Raw genomic sequence first — 4,671 nt, forward strand, 5'->3', positions numbered from 1 at the left:
CCAATGAATCTTTAAAGCAGACAGTGCCTAAGACATTCCCAACCAAATTAGAACCCAAACCGAGACCTATGGTATCCTTAACATTGTCCAAAACGGCTACATCTCCCTCTTATGTCCCTGAAATGGGCATTTTCCCCACCTTAATTAGAATCAGCTCATTAGAAATTAAGCTTGGTGGGAAGAATTCTTCAGTTTCAAGAATAATCAATGTACTCCAGGGGCTCGGAAGCTGTTGCACGGCTCTCAAAAGGCGTTTGATTCCAGTATTAATCTTGCAGTCGTAAAGCTGCCTAGAAGAACTATTTGCTGTTTTTTTTACTATTGTTTAATCTTTGATGGAGTTTTGAGAGGTGAACTCTGAACAAAAGCGGTGTCTTACACTTTTTTAATATGTGCCAAATTTTTCATATTTTTACTGTATACTTCATAGGCTTTTATAGGCGGTTTTGATATCTCCGAAGAGGATGGAAGTAAAAGACTTTTTTCCCCTGATCATCTGTGCTTTGTGACGGCCTGATCTTAAATCATTAATGGGTCAGGGCTGATTTCCCACAGCTGTAATTCAGGGAAAAACTTATTTCATTTCCTCCTCCTCCTCTGTGAGTTTTTTAATCAGCATATGTAAAATATATTTTCATCTAGTGTTCTTGCCCAGAGACAATTCACGTTTAGAGGTGAACATTCTCAAATCATGTGTTTTTTACAAAAGTAAATGTTTCCGTTCTGATGTGTGAAACTAATTTTAAAACACTGTAGTCCGGCTATGCTGGACAGTTTCTGTAGCGATATTTGAGAGAGCTCAAGGATTATTTAGTGTAGTGGAGGGAAGAATTACCCAACATAAAGGAATACCAGCCAACCTATAACTCAGATATATACTGTGTGTCAGCCATTGATGCTCTTCTTCATTTGTGTTCCCTAGTCATCTTGGAATTAAACAGCGGTGTGGTAATAAGCTAATACACACAGAGGTCAATATGGAATAATGATTTTTGTGTTTTGTGCATACCTCATTCTTCTAAAATGGCTTTACATACTTAAATACCTGTTTATGGGTTTGTTCATAACTGCACCTGCAGAAAAAGCATTACATTAAGCATTAGCTCAGTGTTCTGATTGAGCTTTACAGGTAATTTTTGTGAGAAATGTTCTCAATTTTATCATGTGTACCAGCTTAGTTCACTCATTTTTGCGTAGTAATAATAAAAAAAAAATCTGAAAAATAAATGCTTGTTTGGCTTGTCATTTGGATATGTTGGCAATTGGACTAAATCAAGACTTGTTTCCGAACGAGTAACGTGAGAAAGGATTAGCAGGGTTGAAATGGCTGGGCACGTATTGAAAGATAGGAGGCATAGATAGTGTGAGGGAGAGGACGTCAAAACTTTTAACGTCTCAAGGCCAATGTTTTGAGCCAGAGCCAACACAAAGGTCAACCCAGGGGTGAAAGTAAAATTGAAAACTTACCAGTATGGGGCTGGCTCCGCCCCCCCCCCGGAAGGGGCGGGGCCTCAGGTGGAAGGGGTGGGGCTGGAAGGTCAGTGTCCCCCAGCCAGCCCTTCCGTGCTGCCTGGCTCGTGCTGCCCAGGGCTCCAGTAGCGATGTAAAGGGCCCAGGGCTCTGGCTGCTGCTACTGCAGCAGCGGCCGGAGCCCCGGTGCCCTTTTAAATTGCCAGCCCTGGGGCAGCTGCTTCTCTTCCCCCCCAGCCCCCCCCGTTGGCAGCCTCGGTAGGGGCAAAAAGGGCAGCGATGATAAAGCGCTGCCATGGCAGCACTTCAAAGTAAGGTGGTAGGGGCCGGTACCGGCGGCCACCTTTTACCAGTACGCCATACCAGCCCGTACCGCTTTACTTTCACCCCTGGGTCAACCCTCTCTGCATACTGCAGAGCCTCAGATCCATACAGTCTCATTCTTCCTAGGCAAAACTCCCTTTGATGCTGCTAGAAGTTTGGCAGTGCGACACCTACATTAGAATATTGCTGTCAACTCTGAACCTCACCAAGAATCTTAGAAGGAACAGATGATGAAAGTTCTGGAACTGACAAAGGAATCCAGAACAAAGTCCATTTTTGAGGCGACTGATTCTCCTGTAGTCTGGATGTGGATAGACTCAAATGCCAAGGTATTTAAAGTTTGACTGGGTAAGGCCAAATAGGCTATGTTGCCATAGAGATGGGATTGGAGTTGAGATGCGCTGACTCCTGGACCCTTCCTCATGGGGCATGTTTGTGTCACTTTTCTGCCAATGGCTCTAGTCTCTTCTTTAGCAACTGGCCTATGCCCAAAACTCCACAGTAAAAGCAGGAAGAAACTGAGTCAGACAAGGTAAATTCCCTTGTCGCAAACTGAATGTGCCCGACTCCTCTCGGAGAGCTCTGGCCTGAAGGCTTACAGTACTGGTGTAGTGGGGGTGAAAGACGTTCTGAAATGGAGTGGAGATCAAACCCCTCATTGCTGAGCACCCCCTAACAATCCAAAATCACTCTGCATTGTGTCCTTAAGCTAAATCATCCCAATCAGCTGTGGGAAGGCCCCTTGCAAAGTGAATAATGCTACTAAATTGCTACTACGTATATACCTTGGCCTTCTGGTCTTCGATTAAAAATTGTTCGGGCAGTAGGAATTGGTGTGGCAATGGTATTTGATAACTCTGGTACAGTTGAGAGACTGGGTAACCTCCAGCATGGAGAAATCTGTCTCTGGATGGGGTGGAGAGTAGGGATACATTTTGCATAGCTGAGTTGTGCACCTTACCTGTGGGAGCACCAACCAGCCCTTGGGAAGGATGTATTCCACCACAGGAATGTAGGCATCTGTGTGTTGGAGGGCAGGGAAGGGGAGCTTTGACAATGCCCGTCAAACCAATATGCATCCTGATTTGGGTACTCCTTCAGTGTGTCCCCTGTGGTCGTTCCTCACCCCAACCAGTCCCTGCATGTAGGCTTCTACCAAAGCCCTAGGTAGAAGGGAAGGAGCAAGGACAAGAGCAGCATGTTGGTGATGGGGCACTACTGAACCTGAAGGGGATCAGAGGAAGGTAGAGCTGGTTAGGAATTGTCCAATGAAAGAAACAGTTTAGTTGGAAAAGGTCAATTCATTAAACCACAAATGTTTGATGGAAACAATTGCTTGGAACTACAGACATGTTCTAATTGAAACCTGTCTGGTTTCCGGATGGGCTGCTGGGAACCCTAGGTTTCTAGAGTCTGTGACTAGGGCAATCTTGCCCTGGAGCCTGTTAGCCTGAGAACTCTAGCTCTCAGTGGGGCTGGCTCCATAAGTCCCCAGGCTCCAGCCCACTTCTCCCAGGAACTGGGTGCACCTGGCTGCTTCATTTATTTTTGGGAAAGTTGAACCAAAATGGTTTGATTTCTTTGGAACTGTCCTGTTTTGTTCTGAAAGTGACTGAAAATTGGGGAATTGCCAAGGGGACAGAAATTCTGATTTTTTTGACTAGCTCTAGAGGAGGGATTCCTAGGGATGGCCCTGTGTCTCTGCCCTCCTATAAGATAATGTGGGTTCCCTGGGCCTCTCCCCATGTCTCTGCACCCCCGCATGGGGTGAAGGGGGCTTCCTGGGGTAGGGTTGCCAGGGGTCCAGTTTTTGACTGGAACACCTCGTTGAAAAGGGACCCTGATGGCTCTGGTCGGTACTGCCAACTGGGCTGTTCAAAGTCCGGTTGGCGACGCAGCAGGGGCCCTGGTCTAAGGCACGCTCCCTACCTGCTCTGGGCTCCCGGACGCGGCCACCAGGTCCCTGCGGCCCCTCGGTGCTGGGGCGGCCAGGGACTGGGAGGCTCCGCGTGCTGTCCCTGCCCCAAGTACCAGCTCCACAGCTCCCATTGGCTGGGAACCGTGACCCATGGGAACTGTGGGGGGTGGTGTCTGTAGGCGCGAAGGTGCAGAGCTGCCTGGCTGCCCATGCATCTAGAGGCCACAGGGACGTGGGGGCTACTTCCCTGGAGATGTGGTGCCACTGGGCCCCCACCCCCGGTCCAGCCCAGCACCCCCTCTTGCACCTCAAGCCCCTCATCCCTAGTCCCACCCCAGAGCCCGCACCCTCAGCTGGAATCTTCCGCAGCTTGGAGCCCCCTCCTGCACCCTGAACCCCTCATCCCCAGCCCTGACCCCCCTCCCACACCCCACCCCCTGCTCCAGCCCAGTGAAAGTGGCAAACAGTGAGTGGTGGAGGGAGGGTGGGATGGACCGAGCGGGGGGCGGGGCCTTAGAAAGGGGCGGGGCGTGGGCGTGGCTGCAGAGAAGGGGCGGGGCAGGGGTGTTTGGTTTTGTGTGATTAGGAAGTTGGCCCTCCTCTCCCCAGGGCCCCTGTGTCTCTGCCCCAAGGAGGGGGGGGGTCGCTGGGGGGCCCTCTTGTCTCTGCCCCCCCCCGCCCCCGTTGCTAGGGCCCCTCCCTCTCTTCACGCCTCTCGCCCCCGGGGGCGGAGTCAGCCCACCAGCGCCTCGGCACGTCTGGATGTGACGTCACCGCGCACAGGAGAGCCCGTGCGACCCCGGCACTGCGCGGTGGCTCACGGGAGGGGGCGGAGTCGCTCGCTCGCTCGCTCCCCAGCAGTAACCGGCGCGGCGGGGGCGCCATGCGCCGGCTAAGCCGGAGGGACGCGATACTGCGCAGGCGCGTAGCGCGGGGTGGGGGGCTGAGGAGCTATCGGA

This window comes from Natator depressus, chromosome 19 (assembly GCF_965152275.1).
Source record: "Natator depressus isolate rNatDep1 chromosome 19, rNatDep2.hap1, whole genome shotgun sequence".
Taxonomy (NCBI): domain Eukaryota; kingdom Metazoa; phylum Chordata; order Testudines; family Cheloniidae; genus Natator; species Natator depressus.